This window comes from Cervus elaphus, chromosome 19 (assembly GCF_910594005.1).
Source record: "Cervus elaphus chromosome 19, mCerEla1.1, whole genome shotgun sequence".
NCBI classification, from domain to species: domain Eukaryota; kingdom Metazoa; phylum Chordata; class Mammalia; order Artiodactyla; family Cervidae; genus Cervus; species Cervus elaphus.
In genome coordinates, this window is record NC_057833.1 from 88084894 (window position 1) to 88110632 (window position 25739).

Here is a 25739-nt window from a genome sequence, read left to right on the forward strand (position 1 = left end):
GCACTCCAGACTAGAAGAGCCTGGCTCAGCTTGCTGTCTTTAGGATCTCTGTGTCTGGCACAGGACTGGAAGGTAATCTGGGCTTAGGAAACACTGGCTGAATGGAGCAATGAGCCTCCCCACAGGCCAGTCCTACCCCAGCTCCTGAACCTTTCTAGCAAATCCAGGTGGCCGAAACACCCCTCTCCCCTCCCTACTTGGACTCACTCACTGCCAGAATCACAGAGGACAACACGTCCTAACTCAGACCTAGGGCGTAACCACATCTCAGAGCCAGATGCAGAGACCAGAGATCCTGGCTCGTGCCGCCATGTGTTTCATGGGTCAGAAGGATGGAGACAAGCTAAGGGATCCTGTCGGGACATGTAGTGTCTGACCTCATGTCAGATCCTGCTCCCTCCCAGACCGAATTCCTCTCTTCTCTCATCTGAGCTGGCACAGCCCCGGCCTGAGAACAGCTCTGGAGCATCCCCACTCTACGGGAGTGTCTTACAGGGGAGACCCTGGGCAGGAAACACACCTTCCTCTTCTCTCCCATGGCTTGGGGTGTGAGAGGTAACTTGCCTGCAGCAAGTTAACCTGAAGATAAAAATAAAATCAACTTCAAACAAGGAGGCTGATTTAAATGTAAAAGTCACACTTCTACTGCCCACGAGCCCGAAACTGCTCAGAAATAAGGGCAGTGATGAGAAAGTCAGTCACTGGTGGACGTGTCTACTCAGCGGTAGGCAGAGAGCGAGCTGGACCCTGGGTTACAGAGGAAGGGCACACATGGAGATGAATTTGCTTCCTGGGCTCACAGATGCTTTATTAATAAGGCTGACCTCCTTTTCATGCTAAAAGCACGTGTGTGCCCTTCCATGCTTCCAATAATATCACAAAAATGAGATGCAAAGCAGTAAGCATACTGTTTTCCTGATTATGATACACAGAAGACAGAAGTGAAGCGAAACCACGAGGCATCTAAGGCCAGTTTTGCTCTTGACTTAAAAACTGGCCAGGCCAACCTCATGACCCACCCATCAGTTCATCACAGAAATGAATGTGGACACAGAAGACCCAAATCTCCCACTTGGCTATAGAATGCATTATGGATTTATTTCATGAATGGGATAACTGTGTTTTAAAGACAAACTTTAAAATTGTTTCACACTCCTTCACTGTCATTAATAATCCCTTCATTCAGCAAACATCAATCAGCATCTACTATGTGTCAGGCAGTGGGACAAGAAGTGGGGAGATAAAAGGGTAAGGGCTGTGCTGGTGGGGGGCAGACAGGCTACCTGCTGTTCAAAACGCGTATCGGAATCAGCCTAAGTGGAAATAAGAGGGAGGCAGAGTGCACAGAAGAGGGTTCCCATCCCAGTCAGGCTGACAGTGTGCAAAAGGCATACAGAAAGGTTCCAAGAGGAAGTAACAGGTGTTTGGGGTTTTGAAGAATGAAGAGGAGTTAGGTAGGGGGCTGAGTTGGGAAAACAGTTTGCAAACCTCGGGAAGTGGGAGGCTATAGGGCTTGCTAGATTCAGGGATGTAAAAGGGTCAACAGAGTAGCTAAGGCTGGTGGAGGGGGATGGGGTGGTGGAGGGGGGAAATGACAGGGTTCTCCAAGACCTGGTTGCCAAGGGCCTGTGTTCTGTGTTGCCAAGGTGGAGCTTGATCCTGATGGTGGTGGCTTGGGAGCCCAGACACGCTTACGCGGAATGATCAATCCACAAGTGATTACCTGAGGGTCTCCTGAGCAGCAAAGCAGCCCCCCAGGGACACCTTCCTTTATTCACTGCTCCTGAGGCAACCGCAACTTACAAACCTCATTAGCAGCCAGGTCTCCAACAAACAACTCAGCCTGCTTTCCCTTCCATAATGCCCTTTCTTTGAGGCCACAGCTACTTTCAATTGCATCCTAATTTCAAGAAGTGATAAACATATGCTCATGTTTCCACTTACAAGTTTTTGATTATCAGCCTGGCATTGTAGCTGCAAATTGCCCATCTTCTATTATAATTATTTTTACTTCTCTAGATGAAGAAAGAAAAGAAGTGCTTTTAAATTACTAAAGTGCCTGAGCCACAGGAGGAGGGAAGAATTAAGCACTGCCATATCTGTTGCCAATGGCAATATAAAAGTAAGGGTTTGAAAAATGAAATGCTAGCTTTTGGGCTGTGTCAGACCAGGCTCCCTGGATTAAGTGCGTTTGTGCACTGTGATCAGTTCAGGTCAGGTCAGTCGCTCAGTCGTGTCTGACTCTTTGTGACCCCATGGACTGCAGCACGCCAGGCCTCCCTGTCCATCACCAACTCCTGGAGTTTACTCAAACTCACGTCCATTGAGTCAGTGATGCCATCCAACCATCTCATCCTCTGTTGTCCGCTTCTCCTCCCATCTTCAATCTTTCCCAGCATCAGGGGCTTTTCAAATAGGTCAGTTCTTTGCATCAGGTGGCCAAAGTATTGGAGTTCCAGCTTCAGCATCAGGCCTTCCAATGAATATTCAGGGTTGATTTCCTTTAGGATTGACTGGTTGGATGTCCTTGCAGTCCAAGGGACTCTCAAAAATCTTCTGCAACACCACAGTTCAAAAGCATCAATTCTTCGGTGCTCAGCTTTCTTTATAGACCAACACTCACATCCATACATGACTACTGGAAAAACCACAGCCTTGACCAAACAGAACTTTCTTGGCAAAGTAATGTCTCTGCTTTTTAATATGCTGTCTAGGTTGGTCATAACTTTTCTTCCAAGGAGTAAGCATCTTTTAATTTCATGGCTGTAATCACCATCTACAGTGATTTTCAGTTCAGTTCAGTTGCTCAGTCATGTCTGACTCTTTGCAACCCCATGAACCACAGCACGCCAGGCCTCCTTGTCCATCACCAACTTCCGGAGTCCACTCAAACCCATGTCCATCGAGTAGGTGATGCCATTCAACCATCCCATCCTCTGTCGTCCCCTTCTCCTCCTGCCCTCAATCTTTCCCAGCATCAGGGTCTTTTCAAATGAGTCAGCTCTTTGCATCAGGTGGCCAAAGTATTGGAGTTTCAGCTTCAGCATCAGTCCTTCCAATGAACACCCAGGACTGATCTCCTTTAGGATGGACTGGTTGCAGTCCAAGGGACTCTCAAGAGTCTTCTCCAACACCAGAGTTCAAAAGCATTAATTCTTCTGTGCTCAGCTTTCTTTATAGTCCAACTCTTACATCCATACATGACCACTGGAAAAACCATACCCTTGACTAGACAGACCTTTGTTTGCAAAGTAATGTCTCTGCTTTTTAATATGCTGTCTAAGTTGGTCATAACTTTCCTTTCAAGGAGTAAGCATCTTTTAATTTCATGGCTGCGATCACCATCTGCAGTGATTTTGGAGCCCAGAAAATAAAGTCAGCCACTGTTTTCCCATCTATTTGCCATGAAGTGATGGGACCAGATGCCATGGTCTTGGTTTTCTGAATGTTGAGCTTTAAGCCAACTTTTTCACTCTCCTCTTTCACTTTCATCAAGAGGCTCTTTAGTTCTTCTCTTTCTGCCATAAGGGTGGTGTCATCTGCATATCTGAGGTTATTGATATTTCTCATGGCAATCTTGATTCCAGCTTGTGCTTCCTCCAGCACAGCATTTTTCATGATGTACTCCACACATAAGTTAAATAAGCAGGGTGACAATATACAGCCTTGACATACTCCTTTCCTGATTTGGAGCCAGTCTGTTGTTCCATGTCAAGTTCTAACTATTGCTTCCTGACCTGCATACAAATTTCTTAAGATGCAGGTCAAGCGATCTGGTATTCCCATCTCTTTAAGAATTTTCCACAGTCTGTGGTGATCCACAGAGTCAAGGGCTATGGCATAGTCAATAAAGCAGAAATAGATGTTTTTCGGGAACTCTCTTGCTTTTTTGATGATCCAGTGGATGTTGGCAATTTGATCTCTGGTTCCTCTGCCTTTTCTAAATCCAGCTTGAGTATCTGGAAGTTCACGATTCATGTACTGCTGAAGCCTGGCTTGGAGAATTTTGAGCATTACTTTACTAGCGTGTGAGATGAGTTGCAATTGTTTGCGCACTGTGATCAGCTTACCTAAAACTAGGAAGAGCAGGGCTGGCAGCAGAACAGTTCCTTGAAAATCCGCTGCTTTAGATACCAGGGGTATCCCTCGTACTCTCAGGCACCTGTTTTTTCTGCTTCTAGGAGGGATTTTTAAACATGGGATTGTCGCTAACTCAGATCCATCCAAGCAACTGAAACGGTTGGTCATATTCTGATTAGAATTCCACAAGTATCCAGCCACACTCGTTGGTGTCCTGAACCTCGCTTCCACAGGAGACCCAGCACAGGGGCATGGCTTATCTCTGTTGGGGTTGAGATGTTGGTGAGGAAGAGCCTTGAGGATGGATGGGAGGTGAGGAATTCAGGTCACTGAGTGAAGCGGAGAAGATTCGAGCATGCAGCATTGCATGCCTATTGGCAGCTTAATGTCCCATTTAATTGGCATGTAACGTTAATTGACAGAGTAGCATGTAAATGAGAACACAACCATGGCTTTGTGGCTTTGGAAGGTGCTTTGTTTCTAAAGCCCAGCTCTGATGAGCTGCACAGTTTCATTATTGGGATGACTTGCTCATCAAGAAACCATGCCAACCACCCGGATTCCTAATATCTTCCCTGTGGGATTGTGTTCAGGGTACAGAGGACCCAGACCCTGCTTTGGAGTTGGGAGTAAGGCATGGAAAAAATGACAAGCAGCTACTTAAATGTTTAAAATGCCATCTGTGGTCAAAGCAAAAGCTCATGTCATTGTAGCCACAGAAATTCTAAGTTCTGCTCTCTTCACATTTTCAACCCTTGTGGATGACAATAATAAATCCCAATCATGTTAAGTCAGTAATCAATAGGAACCACAGGCACAGCTAAGAGTTATTTAGTGTACTCTGTAGTATGCACTTTTTAGGTCTAACTCATATTTTGTCTATACTGTGCCTGGTGACTGAGCTGTCTTCTGTGTTATCTTTTATCTTTGCAAGCACTGTGCAGAGAAGTATGTATTATCATCTTGTTTCTGATGGTCCCCTGAAGCTTGGGCTCATCCAAGGATGTGGTACCTCAAAACAGAATCAGGACAAGTTCCTGTCTGATCACAAAGGCTGGGTCATTTCACTCCCTGCTGCCATGAAGGCAGAAAAACCAAGATGGGGTCAGATTACCCCTCCAACCAGGTCACAGGCTTTCTGCTATTTAAGGTGGGCTCACTCATTTTTGCAGGAAACAATAGATGTAATCAACATATTAACCATCCTTTAGACATCAATCGTAAATCCTTCCCTCAGGAGTAAACTGTTCTCCTTCCAGTATATCTCAAGTTGGGGTGTGCCACTTAGAATGTCGCTTGCCACCTGGTTCTATAAGAATGAAGTCCTCAGCCACTGAAGTCATCAATCTTCAAAACACCCTGAAAGGGGTTCAGGAAGAATGCACTCTGTGTTCTGGGAGAATCTGGCAGAAGAGGACTTCAGAGAGTTAGATATTTTCAGGAGAAATTTTTATGAACCCCTGTTGGGTCACACCCTGCAGGCCTACAAGCCCTGGGCTTGTTCAGCTTCCAGATCGAAGAAAGCCTGCAGTCAGCAGTAGAGTCATCAATGGTTTAAAGGATGGGGGAGCTTACGAGTCTGGAGTGGAGTCCTGGAGGGACACGGCACCTGGCGGGCAGGACGCGAGGCAGTCTGCTCCCAGGGTAGGGGGAGGTTGCCAGTTATAGAGGGAATTACTTCAGGTTGGCTCCTTGGTCATCAGAGAAACCAGCAGAGGGGAGCACACCACTCACAGCCCCTTTTGATACTAATGATCACTAGTCAGGGTGGGGATGAGTAGCTAGGAAGGTCAGTCCGGTGCAGAGGGTGTAGGTGAAGCAGGCACTGGTTGGGTGTGGGATGTCCAGGGGACAAGAGAATAGCCATCTTGAGCGGCCTGACTGTACAGCTCCAGTTCTTGCACTTCCCATACTTGGAAAGGCACTAAAACTGTTAACTAGGACGTCTGATCCTCGTGACTTAGCAGCAATCTTCCACTGAGATGTGTGCTTGATTACACCTACACTTCGCCAAAATCTCAGATATGCTGACCTCCCTCCTCCCCATCTCTTTGGAACAGATCCTCAGAGCTACTGAGAGGCTGGCCCCTGGGCTGTACCCTGGGTAAGAGGCAGACTAATGACTCACAGTTCCTGTGTTACAGGTTTTGTTTCCAGCTTGTGGATGTCTTGTGGGGTTGTGCTGTGGAGGTGTGTCACAGGCGTGCAGTGTGGGCGTGCGGAGGGTGAGGAGGACCCAACAGTCCAGGGAGATGCCTCAGGTCCCTGGTCAGTGCTGTGGGCCCCCTAGACAGCCCACCACCACACCTGCCTGATCCCCATGATGGGAAGCTCATGCCTCAGTGCCCCCACTCTCCCCCAGCCACAACCCTGGGTTCAGAGCTACCCAGGGAGACCCTGGGCTGGCATGTGCTGGAGTTCTGCTGGCTGGAGGAGCCTGGGAAGGCCCTCTACTCCTCACCACTCATACTGTCTTTCTATGACGGGGTCCAGGTGGTCTTTGCAGGTCACATCTGACACAGCCTCTGCGCAGCCTCTCCCAGGGAACACCCAGGACACAGCATAGGTGGAAGAAGGGAGTGTCCTTGACTTTCTCCTCTTGCAGGGGCCCCAGCACAGGAAGCCTGTCTCCTAGGGCAGCAGCCTCTCTTAAGAGCCCCCCACCCTTCCACACCTGGCTCACCCCTCTGACCCTCCAGCCTGTCTTCTGAGGGAGCCCTTGCCCGAGCAGATGCAGAGTTCAGACATGTGGGGAAGTGCTGGTTTGCTATTTTGAATGTATATGTCAAATTTTCTTCAATCTTTCATGGGAAAGATTTTCAAACATCCTGCCAAGTTGAAAGACTTTTAAAAGGAACACCTGGATATCTCCTACCTAGACTCTACCATTCATATTTTATTGTGTTTGTTTTGTCGTATATCTATCCATCTATCCATTCATCAATTCGGCTTAGCTTTTGGATGCCTTTCAAAGTAAGCTGCAGAAAGCAGTACCCTTCTCCCTGAAAACAGCAGCAAGGATATCACTGACTGGAGTTCACTATTGGTTTAACTCTTTTCCCCGTTTTTTGAACATAGAATGAAATGCACAGATCTTGAGGGTACCAGTCAACAAACTGTGACAAATGCATGCAGCCATGCAACCCCAACCCCTATCAAGACTCAGAACATCCTACCGCCCCACAAAGTCCTCTCACGCCCCTTCCTGCTCAATCTCCCAGTACCCCTCCTCACAAGCAACTACTGTTCTTTATCGCAGTGTCTAGTCTCTGTCTGGCTTTCACGCAGCACACTGTCTGGGAGTCACCCAGGGGGTGTGTCCATCAGCCATTCCTTTTCATCACCAAGTAGTACTCCATTCCCTGGCCATGCCACAGTTTATCTAGATTCTTTTCCCATTGCTGAATTTGTTTCTTAAAAGTAAAGACTATCTCTTACTCAAGGTTGCTCTGTAATGAAGTCACACTCACTTGCATTCCAACCTGTCTCTCTGAGGGGAAAAAACCAGGTGTGCCAAGAGTTAGTATAACCTTGCTTGACCAGTGGGAGGGGAGGAAAGGCAGAAATTCTGTTTTCCATCACCTTTATCAAAAAAACAGTGAAAAGCATAGTTCTAGGGTAGAGACTCCCAAAGTGTGATGGGGTGCAAGATGATTCTAAGCCAAACAAATATTAAGCATTCTTTAATGTGTTTGCTATTACAAGCATGTAACAGGCACAGCTTGCCTGTGAAACTAATTTTCCTACATGAAGGAGGTATATAGTTTGCTTTTAAAATAAGTTTATTTACATGTAAAACTTTAAAGAAATATTAAATATACAGGGAGTAAAGATGGGGGAAAAAACCACGAGATTTGTATGCAGATAACTGAGATGTTGGAGAACATTTCCCGACAGCAGTGGTCATCAACCCTAGATGCACATTCAGATCACCTGGAGCTTGAAAGTCACCTGTGCCTGGGTACCACCTCCACAGCTTCTTGTATAACTGGCTAAGTTGTATTGGCCATCAGTAGGTTTATAAAGCTCCCTAAGTGGTTCTAATGTGCAGCTGGGAGGACCAGAATGGTCTGGAAAGCCACAGTTCTCTAAGTGAGGTTCCTGGACTGGCGGGTATCACATCACCTGGGCACTTGTGAGGCATGCAAACTCTTAGGCCCCGCTCCAGATCTACTGAATCAGAAACCAGGGCTGGGGCCCAGCAATCTGGGGCTTCACAAGCCCTCCAGGTGGGCCTGATGCAGCTCAAGTTTGAGAACCACCTCTCAAGGGGTGGGGCAACAAGCCCTAAAAGCAGTCTTCATCTAATTCCCAGTACTGAAATCTGTGTCTTCATGGTACCAGTCTGGCCAAGGTCAGCTAGCTCTGCTTGACCAGTCCGCAGGAAACCCTTCTCCTCCCTGGGACAGACAGGGTGGGTGGAGGCAGGCCAGCTGGTGATCAGCTGCTGACCAATACCCATGGCAATGACATCCTGGGGTCCACTGTGGCTTAACCTCAATTAATTCACAAACCAGTTAATTGGCCCCCAGAAAATCCACTGTTGACTATAATTTTATTTTCACCATGATTTTTGATTATCACTGACTTCCTTCCACTCCATTACCCTTGTTAATTGAGAATTGACTATGCAGTTAAAATGAATGTTTCCTCCACTAACAGAGCTGTACCAGATTCATCTTAGAGTCCCTTGCAGCTCAGAAAATGTGATGAGTCTACAGATATATTGATCTGATACAATTCATTTCACCCAGAATTTATGACATTACCACTCAGAGGTCACCTATTATGTGTTCCTATGTCCAAAGGCTTACAGGGAAGAAACAGAGTGCTCATGGAAGAATAACATGGTATTTAGAGAACTAAACCAGTACTTGGCCAAGGCTGGCCTCTTGGTTGGCAGTGATATCTGTATTTAGAAGATGTTCAACACAGTTCTACAGATTTGGCAAAGTCCTTGGAAATACTGAGAAGATAAGGTAAGAACAAACACTCTGAGGGCTGTTCTTCACCGACTGCCTATTTTGATAAGGAAAAATGGAAAGGAAGAGGAGGCTGACGGGAGATCAGGGAATCTGATTATCTCTTCCAATGCTAAGTTCGAAAAATGAACCTTCATGTGCAACCCAAAAGATTACAGAATTTGCCAAACAAACAAACAAAAAAAGTGCTTGGGAATCAGCCGCGACAAATGAATTCGTCTAAAGTGTCTGTATCGTGAGAAAATGTTGGACAAAACACCACAGTCCTTGCCTCCTAGCATAACACATGAAAGGTGTAACGCCACCAGGAAGGACAATTCAGCCCGCCTGGGGGAGGACAGTCGCACACCGCAGGGACTCTGTCTGCGGTCAGCCATCAAAAAAGATCCCGACAGACTACAGACAGCTCTAAAGAGCAACTACAACTAGGACAACCCGGCCCTCTGGGGACTGCCCCGCCCCCTGCCCCGCCCCTGCCTGCACGCCCCTCCGCCTCTGCTCCCAAGCTCCGCCTACTTCTGCTGTCATTTATTTGTGGATTTCCGGAGTGCAGTGCGAAGTCGCTTCAGTCCTGTCCGCCGCTTTGTGACCCTGTGGACTGTAACCCACCAGGCTCCTCTGTCCAAGGAATTCTCCAGGCAAGAATACTGGAGTGGGTTGCCATTTCCTTCTCCGTCGGGGTACAGAGCTGTGTCTAATTCAGCCTTAGACAAAGTGTGTCCTAAGGCATCAGCAAATGAATTTAAAAAAAAAACAAAACAACTTTTTATTATAAAAAACTACATCATAGAGAAAAGTAGAGGAAATAATGTAATGGACTGCCACACAACTGTCTCCATATGCTCATTAATACATTTCCACATTTACTTCACTTTTTTTTCCTCGAAGTATATTAAAGTACACACATTATAAACACCATGACATTCCACCTCCGAATACTTTAAAAATACAGGGCACTTTTTAAAGCAAGGCCACTTTCTTACCTATCCATAATACCATGATCACACCTGACAAAATTAACAACAATCAACAAAAATTCCTCAATATCATCTAACAGTCCAAATGTCAGCATATGTCTTTTGAGGAAATAAAATATTGATACAGCCTAGATGACCCAGAGAGAGACAGAGCAGATGTGAATGCCCTTATGAGGCCCCCAGGAAGCAAATGGGCTCACCCCCTTCCACCTGAGGGCTCTGTCATTCCCAGAAGGGTGGGAGGGCCCTTTCTGGAGACTTTGTGGGACCTCAACCCAAACACAGCACTCCCAAGCCCCTCCAGTCAGCCTTCTCCCACCCAGTGACCAGTCTTGTCCAGAAGGCTGGATCTTGTCAGAGGAAACCAGCCGTACGCCCAGCTCTGCCACTGACAAGCTGTTCTACCTTGAGCAGGTGGCCTGCACTTCGGGAACCTCTGTGCTCCTCTGTAAAATGGGACATGAGGCTGGCCTCAGAGGACGGTCATGAAGATTGGAGGAGACAGTGACCCAGGCTCTGCTGTGGAGCACCTGGCACACTGCCTGGGCGATAAAGAGCTCCCTGAAGTTCTGCAGCCACCACCAGGGGTGGCAGTGATCACACTTAAGGCCAGAGGGCAGCCAAAGGCATGAGGCTGAGCGGGGTCCAGGCAGAGAGTGGCCCACATCCCATAGATCTCTAAAGCAGGGCTTGCCTGATGAGAGATCCCAGGGCCAGCCCTTCCCAGCTCCCATGTCTCCCATGTAGGATGGTGCTGCCAGATATAAGCACTGAACAGTTGGGGGAGGAAAGCCGTGTGGACTATCAGAGCAGAAGTGTTCCCTGAATGGGACCTCTGGCCATGACCTGGGCCATCTGGTGTCTCCTACCGGCCTCCTGCTAGCTCTGAACCTCACACCTCACCAAGGCAGCAACCTTGGATCTTCAAAAGCACCTGCCATCAGCTCCTCTCCCTTTCTTCTGTGTTAATGATCACCACTGTCCACCACCACCACTGCTCACCATCAACACTGTTTATTAAGCGTCTACTACAGCTGGGGGTTTGCTGTGTAATTTTTGGACATTATCTCCCTGACTCCACACTCGTCTTTTGAGAAAGACATGATAACCTCCCCTCCTTTACTCAGTGACTGAAAATAACATACATTTTATTATCTCAAAGTTCTTGAAGTCAAAAGTCCAAAAGGGGTCTCACATGAGTAGAATCAAGGTGTTGGCAGGACTGCATTCCTTTCTGTAGGCTCCAAGGGAGAATCTGTTTCTTTCCTTTTTTTTTCTGGCCATGCCACACAGCATGCAAGAACTTAGTTCCCAGACCGGGGCTTTAAACCCATGCTCCTTGCAATGGAAGTGCAGAGTCTTAACCATTGGAAGGGAAGTCCCAAACAAGGGAGGTTTTCAAAATAAATGTTGTTTGTTTATTTTGGCTGCACTGGGTCTTTGTGGCTAAGAGAGGGCTTTCTCTAGTTTCAGTGAGCAGGAACCACTCTGTTGTGGTGCATGGGCTTCTCATTGTGGTGGCTTCTCTTGTTGCAGAGCATAGGCTCTAGGCACAAGGGCTTCAGTAGTTGCAGCTCACAGACTCAAGAGCTCGGGCTCAGGAGTTGCAGCCCATGGGCTTCATTGCCCTATGGCATGTGGAGTCTTCCCAGACCAGGGATCGAACCCATGTCTCCTGCATTAGCAGGAGAATTCTTAACCACCGGGTCACCAGGAAAATCTGAGAATCCGTTCCTCGCCTTTTCCAGCTTCCAGAGGCCACTGTATTCCTTGCCTCATGCCCCTTCTATCTTCCCAGCCAGCGAAGGCCAGCTGAGTCTTCCTCACACTGCATCACTCTAACTGCCTCTCCTGCCTTGCCGTTTCATTTATAAAAACTCTTATGATTACATGGTGCCCATCTGGATGATCCCAGATAAATTTAGGGTCAGCTGATTAGTGACATTAATTTTGTCTGCAACTTAATTCCTTCCTGCCTTGTAACCAAACCTAATCACAGATTTCAAACCCAATCACAGGGATTGGGATGTGGACACTTTGGGGGGCCATTATTCTGCCCCCCACAACAGGTGAGGGAGACTGAAACTCAAAGAGGTAATGGGGCTTACTGAAGGTTACGCAACTATTAAGTGGTACCAGATTCAGCGCCTGCTAATTCACTGTGTGACCTTGGGCAAGTCATGTAACCCCTCTGACTTCAGTTTCCCCACCTACAAAATGAAAAAGGCTACCTAAACACTCTCTAATATTTCTTCTAGCAGCCAGTCTGTGACTGTCTGAGGATCTCAACCTTCTCCCAGCAAGATATGTGGGGAAGTTCAGGACTCCGTGAAACTCTTATCTGCTCTGTCCACACTAACCAACGCTCTAGTACTGACCACCAGAAGGAGATAGCATAGACTCCTTCTTTCCTCTGGCTGGAATTTTCCAAGCCTTTTGTCCTGGGAAACATGGAGATATGGACTTAAAAGAGTGCCTGACTGCCTTACCCCCAGGCCCCTCCCAGCACACCCCACAAATCTTAAGTCAAATATTATCTGTTTCCCCTGCCCCAATCTCTAGCTTAGAGGAGAGTAAGGATTAAGGTTTCTTTACACAATGAAAAGAAAATGAGAGAGTGAGAAAATCAGACAATAAACATACAGGGGTGTGCAGGCCTTTTTGCTGAGAATTCCCAAACCAAGGCAGAAAAAAACCTGCTCTTATTTTTTATACTGCATTTCTTTTAAAAACCACTTTTTATTACCCACCCCCCCAAAAAAAAATCAAATATATACAAAAATAGAGACATCAGTACAATGAGGTTTTTTTTTAACTAACTCCTAGGCCTACACCAGCAATTCAAGTGCTCCTCACAGTCTGAAATTTGAAATTTGAATCCCCACCTGCAATGGGCCACTTTATGTGTGGGTCTTGCATCTCTTTGTTTTGGAAACTGCGCTGCTACTACTCATACAATTCTGGAAGGTCATGCAATCAAGATGGCCAGAAAACTTTAACTGCAGGACAAATCAGAGCCCCTTTTCAATGTGAGCACTGAAATCAGGAGCTGTAAACTCCATATAAAGTCTGGAGCTGCCATTGTCACTATCTTAGAGAGTGAAGCCAGCACAGTGGTAGGAACTGTGGGAAGATAAGAGAAGGTACAATTCCCAGTCCATCATCTGAGCACCTGGATCCAGCTGTACCTGATACACTGAAACTTTTTTTATTCTAATAATCATATTTCTAGTTTTGCATGACTTAGTTTGAATGAAGTTTCTTCCCTTATAACAGATAAGAATCTTAAACATTCTCAGAAAGCCTTTTTTAAAACAACTAGCACAACTGTCAATTTTTCTCATGGGTGTTAGAGATTGGCCTCCTTAATTTAACAAAAACAATTGATATTCCTTAGGGAATACATTTCTTAGCAGAGAAAGAATGAAACTACATGATTTAAGAATACTTTCTCAAGCAGGAAAGAATTTTCTTTTCCTGGATGTTGATCAGGACAGCAACTCATTAATGATATCTTACGACTACACCTTCCTCCAGCAATCCCTGCTGGTGCTGTTTTTGGACAAGACAAGCTGTCAGAGAGTGGTCCTTGGCTGAACTGGAATACAGCACAAAAACTAGGCTTTGAACCCAAGCCTCCTGGGGTATACCCATGAAGCCAGGCAGGACAGGGTGGGACCAGGATCCAGTTTCAGTGACAGATGGAGAGAGGACCCACGTAGGCCTCAAGCAGTAACTGCCTTTAAGAGATATGGCTCCAAATGAAATTAGCGAAGGTAGACCACAGGCCACCCAGAAACCTATACTCAGTCACCTTACCCGGCTCTTCCTCCTTCCCTGCTCCTTGGCACAGGCCTCCTCTGCACGGCGTGGACACAGAGTTCCCATGCCAGGCAGTGTGGGGATGAGTGACAACGGCTACCGTTCAGGACCCAGAGGAGTCCATGGTCCGGTGAGAGGAGGCAGGTAAGTGCAGGATGGAAGGAGCTACAAGGGAGTGGCTGTCTATGGAGAGGCAGGGGTGTGGGATATGGGATGAGAAAGACCATTTTCACTGTGTACATTTATACTTATTTTTTTGTTAACTTTCCAATCATGTAAATATGTAATCTATTCCAAAAATATTTTTAAGTAAAATGTAAAGCTTCTGTGGCATTTAGGGTAGTTCTCGAAGGGATAGACACGTTTGGGGACAACAGCTAGGTGCGTTTCCAACACAGTCACAATGTGACACTGACATGCCTCTGTTCTGTCCCTCTGCAGCTGGGTAGGTGGATAAATACAGAAGAAATGATGCTCTGAGACTTCTGAGGGTGTGTTATGAGAGGTGATGGAACTTCTGCCTGGTCCTCTTGGGATGCCTATTCTTAGAACCCAGCTTTCCTGCAGGGAGGAACCAGGTCCCAGCTGCCAGGCCCCGAGTGAGAGGGTCACTGAGATAGCTCCAGCCCCAGCCACCAACTAACTGCCCCTGGATGAGACCCCTAAGGTGAGACTTGCTTCACTGAACCCAGTCAACCCCCAGAACTGTAGAGACCATAACCAAATACCTGTTTTCTTTTCAGTCCTTGAGTTTTGAGAAGCTGTCCTTGGTTTGTGCCTTTGTCTTAACACTTGATTTTCCAAGATGGAAGCTTTCTGACATGCTTAGAACAGTTTACCTATAACCCCAAGGAGGGAGCAGAAATCACCCTGGGGGCAAGTATTTAGTTGGCTCTGTGAAAGTAAGAATAGTCTAAACAAATGAAACATGTGACTGTGGATGCTCATGGGGGCCACAACAGGCACCCTTTTGGCAGGCTGCTGGGTACCAAGGTCTGTGCTCCAGAGGGGAGCTATGATAGAACTGAGGATGCAGGGGGTGTTCAGGTAAAGGTAGTCGTTAAAAACCAGGGGTGAGGATGAAGTCATCCATGTGGAGTCTAAGGGAAGTCAAGAGAGGAGGCCTGGGGGTGCCCCCACTGAAAACACCAGTGGAAGAAAGGGAGCAGACAGAAGTCAAAGAATCGTCATCAGGGAAGACGGAGGAAAATGCATGAAAGAAGAGTTCAAGAGGTGGGCACAGCCAGAGGTGTCAACTGTGGCACCGAAGACAGACTGAGAAAGTTTTGGAAGATTTGGCAACACAGAGGTCACTTGTGACCTCTCTAGAGGAGAGCTCTTCCTGAAGAGGTGGGGGAAGAAAGGAAAATCTCACCAACGTTCATCATCAACACATTTCCATCAACACACAGCACTGCAACTAAACTTGATGAGACCAAACAGCAAATAAATTGGGGCTCCCTGCTTTATCTTCTGAGCAACATGAGAGGGGAAAAAGGAAGAAAGAGAAAAATCAAAATGCATATAATAAAAGGAAAAAAGGAGACAAACATTAACACACTGGATGACTGCCATCTGCACAACAAAGAGATGACTGAAAAAGCACAAGATAAGGGAACCAACTGCCTCTGGAATTCTTCTTTTTTTTTTTTTTTTTTGGTAGAGAGACTGTGAAAGATTCCTTTGTTGACCATTCACAGCAATGGCAGGGCCAAGCACAATGAAAAGGTGGGCCATGGAACAGGGAGCCCATAGGCCTCATCTAGGGAGCCAGTACCAATGAGCTGGAGTGGCTGCAGGGAGCACTTTGAGGACAAGGATGCAGGTTAAGGCATCAGGGAATGATGTCTGTTGTGTACCCAGGACATGGGAATAGGGTGCAAGCACCAAGCATTCACTATCTCAGTGTTTACGGAATGTATATCAAAACCATACCTTAAAGGGAAATGGCCTCATTTCTCTAAAACACTAGGATCTTGAATCCTTAAGCAAATACCAAAATGCCCATAACTCAAAGCATATGAGATTTAGCTACTAAATCCTATTGAGCTTGCTACATGAACAATTTTAAATCATCTCTTGGAGAAACGCCTTCATTTATAGCGACAAATATGCCAATAGATAATAATAATAAATACATGGAAATGTTTCTAGAATCTGCAATACGTGCCCAAATTTCTGCCATTATTCCTCCTCCATGCATAGAAAAAAAAAAAAAAAACAGGCATATAAAATGGAATGGGAGTTAAACTATAGAGTGAATATAGAAGTTGAAATGTCAGCACAACCGTAGTGTGCGCCTCAATTGTTAACAGATATTTTGATGAAGAGCTTACTAAATCTTTAATTGGAGATGGAGTGTTTCTATATAGAGGCAATGACTACAAAACATTTATCACAGTGTGTAAAGCCATAACTACAGAAATTCTCTCCCATCCTCTGGTATTAGTGTCAGGATGGTGAATCCAGTATTAATATTAAAACATGACACTGGAGATATAATTTAATTATGAGTTGATACAAATGAGGTTCAATGTTTTCTCCCAATGATTTTTTTCTTTTAGCATCATCCTAGTATACTTGAGAAATAACAGGAAAAAAATCTAGCTACAATAGAAGAGGGGGAACATTGCCACAATAAAGATAAATCTTATTATATGCTGAGGCCCTCTTTTAAAGTGTTGGGTCTCAAAGTGCATGGCTGCAGAATACTTAAGTTCTGTGACAAATCAAATATTGAAAGTCTAGCCCAACGTACAGGGGAAAATATGGTAGTATTCTTCTTAAAGTTTTTGTTGTATGATTTTTCATAAATTTTGAGGGTTGGTTATCCTTAATGTAGTCTTCAATTTAGTATAAGTGGATGTCTGATTCAGCACAGAATTATGGATTTGGTTTTTATTTTTGGTCACATGGTGTGGCATGTGGGATTTAAGTTCCTCAACCAGGGATTGAACCTTCGCTCCTGGCATTGGAAGGCAGATTCTTAACCACTGGACCACCAGGGAAGTTCCATGAATTTGGTTATTTCCAGTTTAGAGCACATATCATTCTCATGGTGTTTAGGGAAGTATATCCAGCAGACACTGTCCGAGCTGTGCCCTGAACTCTCAGGACTCATCGTTTAGCAAGCCAGCATCTTCTGTGCGTCAGCATCGACGTCCCTTATCCCTGGTGCTTTACCTGGTGTTTGAGGCTGTTGGAAGCCCCAGAGGAATCACTCCCCATAAGGAGTAATGTTCAACCAATGATGGGTCACAGTGAGATACATACATACGCAGCTGCCAATCCCCAGGAGAGGTTAATTCTGGGAGGGGTGTTCTACACTGGCTGCTGGAGACTCCTAGTAGGTTTACACTCCAGTGGTCCACGCTGGTGACCTGCTCGATGTGTGCTTCTCTGGCCCATTCCTCTACTTCCTTATTTCCCTTCTTTATTTGGGAATCTCCTCCCAACTAAGCCACACAGACTCAAATCTTTGTCTCAAATAAGGACACATGTCATGATTTCCCAGTGTATGGCCAGTTGAGTTCAAGAACTGCTGCTAGCATGAAGCAGCAGAGGATGCAGGGACAGGGGTGACCCAGGGAGGACTAACATCAAGAATGTAAAATCCAGGGCCCGAGTTACAGGATACCAAGACCTGAGCAAGGCAAGAAGCCAGAGTGTTGTGGGTTACCAGTTACAGTGGTAACTGACCTAGGGAGTGAGCGTGTGTGTGAGTGTGTGTATGTGTGTGTTGTGGACAGAGTTTGCTGAAACTTTACCAGTGAGGCTTCCAAAGGTTGCAAAGCCAAACCCCCAATCCACACCCCACCACTGGTGACTAGGTAGGGAACAGAGAAGAGAAATAATGACAGAAGGGTGTGAGGCTGCAGGCCAGGGAGGGACAGTAGCTTCCTCTAACTTAAAAAAACCCAGAAAATCTGTCTGCACAGCCAGAGTTAGCACATCTCTGGGCCACTCAGCCAGTGGACCCAGAGGATGTACCTCGACCAGAGACACGGAGGCAGGGAGCCAAACCTGGCCTTAGAAATTGTTGAGTGAAAGATTTAATTAGGATAAGGCCATGAAGGCAGTGAACTTCAAATGGCAATTAGCATAAAGATCATTATTTAATTTGGCTGGTTTTAGAATTAAAACATGTTAGAGGAGTAATAAAAAAAATAGAAAGTTTGAAATATGAGAAAAAGTTATCCATTGTTCCACTGTTCAACTGCAATTCTTGTCCCCTTCAAGGCATCCTTTACAGACTAGTTTTTAAAAATATTTATTTGGCTGCACTAGGTCTTAGTTGTGGCGTTCCCTGACCAGAGATTGAACCTGGGGCCCCTGCATTGGGAGTGCAGAGTCTTAGCCACTGCACCACCAGGGAAGTCCCTAGACTATTTTCTTGAATACATCTTTGATATAACAGTGTTCTGTTCACTGAACAGGTAATGACTTCCCTCATTACTAACCTTCCTATTTTTAAATATTTCACCAACCTGGTCCTCTGAAACTTGACTACCCTCTTTTACTGTAGAATAAGTCACTTCTAAGTTTTCACCATTATTAACAATGATACATCTTTATATAGTGGCATTTTCCACTTTTCAAATTATTTTCTTAAGACAGAATTCCAGAAGCCAAAGGGTAGCAATTCAGTGACATGTCAAACAGGCAGCCCCTCTACTTTTATCATCTACAGTCCTTGGATTAGTCATAAAATATAAACTGGGTGACACTGGCATCCATTATCTCACACAAAAAAATATTAACACAAGATGGGCCAATACTGTCAAAAAAGTTTCAAAGAGGAAGGCCAGATGGGAGAAATAAAAAGCAGAGCAGTCTTTGAAACTAAGTACAGGGTTCGAGGAATAAACACCAATTTCTGATCTTTAAAATGAACGCTTGAGAGCCAGCAATGATTTCAAGTTAGATGCCTACACACTAATTCATATAACAGGCATTCTGTTTTAATGATCACCTGCTCACAGAGAAACTTCTAGCCTTTCGAAGCTTGCTCTTTCCCTGGCCTGGTGGGATTCCCTGACTGACACTGACATTCATTCTCTCCCATATGCCACTGACTGAGCCCAAATTTGGCTTAGTTTGCATCACTTGTCTTCATCATTGTTCCCCCCCACTTGCCAACCCTTTTCAGCAAGCAGACTGGCTGACAAGCAGAGCAGCTGGTGGCGGTGGTTAAGGAGCAATTAGGCTGATCTCGTTGGTCAGTCATGCTCCATACTCCTCTCTTCCCAATGCTGTGACTCGGTTGGGAAGGACCAGAACCAAGGTGCTTGCCCCTTACATGTCTGCCTTGACTATGTTAATTCGGCAAGTCGGTTCCCACGCTCCTACCTGGGCTGTGTCCTGCCTTGACAGTTCGTTTTTATAACAGGAAGCAAGGAGGGGGCAGTTTGCTGATGGAAGGGGGACGGCAGGAAGGAAGGTAGGCTCTAATTTAAAACCATCTTAGGGGCTCTAAAAAGCTCCGGGATGACTGATGGGCATGTTTACTCCTTAGAACCCTTTTCATAAATACCTACCACTTAACATGCACTTCTGAGAGGCATAAATACCATCACTGTGTGTCAGCCTTATGGAAGGCAGATTTCCAGAGTCACTTCTTTTCTCCGTGGCTCAGAGCCACGCGATTACAATCCTATTAGAGCTGTACCCTGAGAATACAGCAGTCAACCCCAACCCCACCAAGACTGGTGCTCAATTTCTGCACTGCGATGCAGCTTCCCTTCCCTTGCTTCGGGGAAGACGGCCGCTCATCTCTCGTAATAAGGTCCACCTCTGAGACAGGTGGGGATCGAAGATGTATTTTGCCATCAGCACTGGCCAAATAAATAAAGTAACTCTTTAATACCATTCAGTCATGGAGAGGGAACATTTCCTGGGGCTGTTTGGATCATGTTTTATTTAAAGCTGGACTTCTAGTATGATTTTCTCCTGGTTCTCAGAGGGACTGACTGGACTTGAGGCAGGCATGGTATCCCTCTAGCGAGGACCCTGGCTCCTCAAGAGGGACCACACTGGGGCGGCAGGGCCCTGCAGGAGTAGCTCGCTGCCAGCTCACCCACCCAGCCACCCTCTGCCGGATGCAGACAGGTGCCCCTCCCGACCTGGACAAGAGCAGTCAGCTGTGCCCTTTCCCTTCAAATCGCAGGTCTCTAGACGCAACATCATAAAATCTATGCTGGAACCTCAGCCTGGTGCCCAGAGGTATCAAAGGAGGAGGGAAAACAGGCTTTCAGTGGACCCTGTGGCTCTGAAGGGACGGGGCTCCGATGCCCACTGTGCTCGTCTGCCGTGAGGCAAGCTGGACGTCTGTTAGCTGCCACCAGCCAGTATAAGAGGTGTGATAGTGACAACTAGCGCACCCAGCAAGACAACATCCAAGGGAGGGCTCTGTAACTGTAAAGGGTTAAGTCAGCAGGTAGCACCAGGGACTGATTTCGTGGAAGACAATTTTTCCACGGATTGGGGGGTGGGGTGGTTTCAGGATGATTCAGGCACATTTTATTTATTATATGCTGCTGCTGATCTGACAGGAGGTGGAGCTCAGGCAGTAATGCGAGTGACGGGAGCAGCTGTAAATATAGATGAAGCTTCCCTCGCCTGCCGCTCACCTCCTGCTGCGCAGCCCGGTTCCTAACAGGCCAGCCACTGCTCAGTCCCGCTGTGCAGTGTGGACCAGACCAGTCCGTGGCCTGGGGCCCTGGGGTGTAAGTGAACTGCAGCGCTAGCATTATTCTCCCATTTTGAAGCCAAAGCACAATGATTTTTAAAGTACACATTCTTAGAAGATTACCCTGGTCACATAAAATATATTATTTGCCAGAACTTATAGAAAAACACTATACTATCCAATAATCTTCAAAGATATATAAATAATTGAGTATAAGCTCCCAACCAACATTTATGGGCCTCCTCTATGTATATTGATACATTTCTATATCTATCCCACCTTATGCTTCTCCTGGCATGCCAGGCTTCTCCTTCAAGGCAGTAAATTCAGTTTAAAATTTGACAATATATGTGTGGTCGTGTGCTCAATGCTGTCTTTATCAATAATCTGTCTCATGATGTCTTTGGGCCGCATGAGGGTGGAGGCTGTGTCACTTTGTCTCAGCATTCTAATCCTCAGGATGCTGCCTGAAGAATGAATAGAAGTGGGGGTTGGGGAGTGGGCAGGAGAGAGGACAATGAGCAAGACAGGTGCTGGGTACCAGGGATGCTCACTGGGGCCATGGGAATGCAGGGTCGATTCAGAAAGGCTTCCTTAAGCAGGTTGTGCTCCTGCATGTGCTGCAGAGGTTCTGGCTTTCAGGGAAGCTCTGGCCAGAGGCAGGGGCAGCAGGGAGGCACAGAGATGCAGATCAGACCTTTACCCAGCAGGAGGTCAGACCCAGAGATGGGACTTCTGGATGGGAAGGGCAGACAGCCCTGACTTCCAGAAGACATTGCCACCTTCATCCAAGGCATTTTCATCCCCAAACCCATCACTGGGAATCTGAGATTCCCCTGGAGCCAACTTCCCCAGATTTACACTGACCACAGAATGCCTAGAATTCCATTCCTAGTTCCAAGAGTGGTGCTGTGGGTCTGTGAGTACATGAGGGAGACAGTGATGAAAGGATCATGAGTCCACTGTGGTTTGTTAAACACACCATGCAGAACTGCATGTCTAAAACAGTGGGGCAGGAGCTGCCGTCCTGAGGCCTGCCCTGCAAAATGGGATCTGTCTGTCGACCAGGGAACTATGATAAACGAGCAAAGACAGACACTGGTCAGGACGAACCACTTTATTTAAAAGCTTCGACAGCCCAAAGTGGTTTAACATAGATGCATGGAAGATTTATCTCAATGATAAAATACCTGAACTTGAAAGGCACATAAATTATCATTTTGCAATTCTTTTTCCTTTTAAGATTTCACATAGTCAAGTGCTTTAAGTAATGAATGAAATGCACATAAAGCTGTCTGGTTAGTGTCTGCCCAGACTGCACAGAGCCTCTGCTTCCAGACGGGACTGAGCTCAGAATCAATGCCACCCATCTGTGTCTGTGGCCTTCTGTTTGTCTTCACAGTGGAGATCACTGGGAGGATTATCAAGATAATAATACTATTACCTGCAGTTATCAAGATAATAATAATAACTGCAGCTATTACTGACTGAGTACTTCTGATACCTCGTGCTGAGTGATGAGGGTGTGTTGTGTGTGTGTGTCCTTCCAACCCAGGGATCACACCTATGTCTCTTGCATCTCCTGGGAAGCCTGTGTGCTGAGGACAGCAAGCCACATACTTATATGTAAGCATTACTGAATGTCCTGTGAATAAGGGACAATGAATGAGTCCCACGTTACAGATGCAAAAGAGCACTTTAAAGAGCTTCTGTGATACGTGTGAGATCACACCAGCAATTTCATCTGACTCCAAAGCTGCAGTGTTCACCACTAAGTTGCAACATACATGAAAACGGCCCTTACAAGGGCCTAAAAACATTAGCTATCTCTCCCTATTTTTGTACTCTTTTCTGTTAACAGCACACTTAAACACACTGGGAAATTTGCCCTGCAGGTTTAGGTTTCTTCATTCATTCATTCATTCATTATGGGCCCAGTACTCTGCTGGGTACAGGGCTTACAGAATTGAATTCCACAGCTCCTGGACCAACCAGTCTCAGGCAATTACCATACCCATAGGAGGGCAGAAGCCAGCAAGGGGCAGGAGCAGCTCTCATCAGGGACCCACATCCGGCTGTGGGCTAGAGACAACCCAAACAAGACAACATTAGGTCTCTTTCAACTCTACTACCCCACCCCAACCCTCATGCTTTTGCTGTTTTCTTTGGCTTGAGTCTTCTGACAGCCTGGCTGCCCAAAAGGCCCTTTATCACACAGAACACCCTTTTCTGCTGCCAGGGCTGATGCTTTCTGGTAAAACCACTGCAATAGATAACCCAACTTCTCCACTAATCACCCCGCACAGTTCCTCAGAACCAACCTCCCATCTCATTTTATCATTTTTTTCCCAGAATAAAGAATAACAATTGCAATGGCAGCAGTAACTTCTACATGTCAGACTCTGATCTATGTATTTTAGGTACATTAAATCCCCATAATGAGGCTCTGAAGTAAGCACAAATACTACCACTGTTTTAGTTTATTTAGGGGAAGAGGGAGGGAGGGAGGTTACATTTCTTCGGAGCCAACTAGATATCAAACACTGTCTTAAGCTCCCGTAATCAGACAATAAGTGACCTGCCCAGGGTCAGACACAGCTAGGCAGTAACAAATAATCTGAACCCGGGTCTGTAACTGCCTAACCCAGCACTCCCCTTTTGCTCTCCACAAGTGGTATTGCTCCCTTCTGAAACATAGTGGCTGCCCAAAGCCTGCCCTCTCTCCTCCCCCTTCCCCCAGAAACCTTCTGTTGTTATTTTTTTAAAATCCTTATTCACAAACCATGCCAGATTTCTCCTTCAACTGTGTTCGCCACTCTCTGGGCTTCCTGGCCTGTTTTCATGGGGCAAATCCTCAGTCTACACCAACAGTATAAACAGAGCCAAAGAAGGAATTGGCATCATCCAAGACAATAAAATATACCAAGCAGTCAACAGCCAGGTGTCTTCTGAAGCCCCCAACGCGCTCCTAAATCCCTGGGGGTCCTCAGCAAGGGGCTAGCAGGGTTGCTGTCTCATGAAGGGGTACTGCCACCAATGAAAATAGTCAAGTCAATGCTCAGCTGAGGAGTATGAGCCTTGTGTTCTCAGGGGGCTCGCAGAGCTGGCAGCAGCAACTGAGGCTTTCTGGGAAATGCATACCCAGGGCCGGGAGCAGAAGGGCTGTCCCTGGCAAGGCCAGAGGGTCAGGCTCTGCTCCCAGAGCACCACGCTCACCAGGCTGGGACTGTCAGTATACTTCACCTGACCCACCCAACGTGGTCTCCAGGAGGGCAGGACCAGTGCGGAGTGGGCACCATTTAAATATTTCAAGAATGAGTGACTAAAGCGGTCGTCATTTCAGAGAAGAAGCTGTTTGAGAGATTCTACTCAGACAAGGAAACAGGACTCCAGGAGAGGGGAAGTGAGTTTTGCTGAAAGCAGCACAGTGTTCGGCCCAAACCAATACCCTGCTCCATCTAAACATCTTCACCTTTACCTCACTCACTCTGCACGTTTGAATACCACCAAGTCATTTATATGCAACGTCTCAATCGCTAATGGGGAGGAACAGTCCCATTTTACAGAGGAGGAAGATAAGGAACTTGCTTTTCTTCCAGCTCTCAGTGGGCCAGGCCCCCAAACCGTCCTTTTCCCAAACAAGCCACAGCCCCTCCGAAAAAGTGTGCTTGCTCTGTGGTTCTCCGCTTTGGAACCCTTATATTCATACTGAAGAGTGAGCTTCCGGTATTCTTTATAGATAGGGACCACCGGCTACCTGCTCTCCCAGCACTCTGCACGTACTGTCTCTACCGATCTTTCAGTTTTAACTTTTACACTCACGTGTGGAGATTATCTATTTGCTGTGGGTCTCTCCCACCCACGGGGGCGGGCACCACGTTCGTTGGCCGGCACTATACCGCCAGCACGGAGCCCAGAGGCATGCAGTGTTTGGTGAAACCATATTTGTATTTGTTGAGTGCACGAGTGCTGAAGGTAGGCTCGGGTTTGAGCCACAGGGGTGCTGGGGTTAGGTTGATAAAGCTGTAGCTAGAATGGGCGGCGCCAGAGGTAGAGAGGAGGCGCTTTAGTGTCCACCCGACCCGGATGGGCTATCGGGCTCCGCGCCCCGCCTCCACCTGTCGCTCCGGCGCCGGCCAGGTGTCGGCGGCCGCCAGCCGGGGTAAAGGGGGGCTGAACAGGTCCGGCCCTGACTGCGCTTACCTGCGCGTCGCGGGGCTCCGCAGAGGCACTCGGCGAGCCTCCGGGGACTCCAGGGAACTAGGGGCCCGGAGGCGCCGAACCGGGGCTCCTCGCCCGCGAACAGCCCTGCACCGAAGGCCCAGCGAGGACCGCGCCAGGCCTGCGCATGAAAGGTCCTTTCCGGGGTGGGTGGCGGGGTCAGCCCAGGACCTGCCCGCCCCGCCCCCGCGCTGCGGGGTGAGAGGGAGGGTCTAAGGAGAACTTGACCTTGCGCTACTCCGGCTCTCCGAGGTGGGCGGAGTCAGAGAGAAACCGCCGGCGCCCAACTTCCTCACTGGGGGCGGGCCCTAAGGAGACCCGGGTCCCATGCCCCGCCCCCTCCCTAGAAACCACGCCCACTTGCCCCACGCTCCCGCCCCTGCCCCCATTCACTGGCTCTTATTGTGTGTGCTTTTGCATTTTATTTTTCTGTTTTGTATTCCGTTTTATTTCTTATTTTTATTTTTTATTTTCTTTTTTTTAAAGATCAAAATTTTAAATATATCAGAGTAACGCATGAATGTTTTTACAAAATAAAATTACCTACTTACGTGTTCTTGATATGAAAGCAATAGGGTCCTCTCCCTTGCGCCCTCCACGCAGTCCTTTATATCACTTCCTCCGTTGAGTTCTAGTGGTTACCCCCATGTCCCTAAAAAATAAGCTTACATAGCGGTTTCTTGATTTATCTATTGACTTTCTGCCATGTTAGATGAGGATTTACTCTTTACTGCGGCCCTGCCTCCACATTCATGACAAATTTACACTTCTGTTCTCAAGTCCCGCCTTGGTGAGCTTTGAGACCTTAAACCAGGAGTGGATGAAGGTTTTCTGGGGCCTGAAGCTTATACAGTTGTGGGGGCAGGGGAGAAAAGAGGGCTGTTACAGAAAGCCCTGCAGGATCAAGGCTTGTGAATGAAAATTTATTTAGAATGAGCAAAGCAGTCACAACAAAATGCTGGGGCCTTG

At 46.9% G+C, this 25739-nt stretch overlaps 1 protein-coding gene across 1 annotated transcript in view; it reads right to left on the bottom strand.

The window, feature by feature from the left end:
- NMNAT3 (nicotinamide nucleotide adenylyltransferase 3) overlaps positions 1–25071 on the bottom strand; it is a 135271-nt gene extending 110200 nt beyond the window's left edge. Inside the window, exon 1 of the mRNA XM_043875201.1 lies at positions 24753–25071. The gene's annotated coding sequence lies outside the window, so the exon portion shown is untranslated. The remainder of the gene's footprint in view (positions 1–24752) is intronic.
- Between the last annotated feature and the right edge of the window lie 668 nt (positions 25072–25739).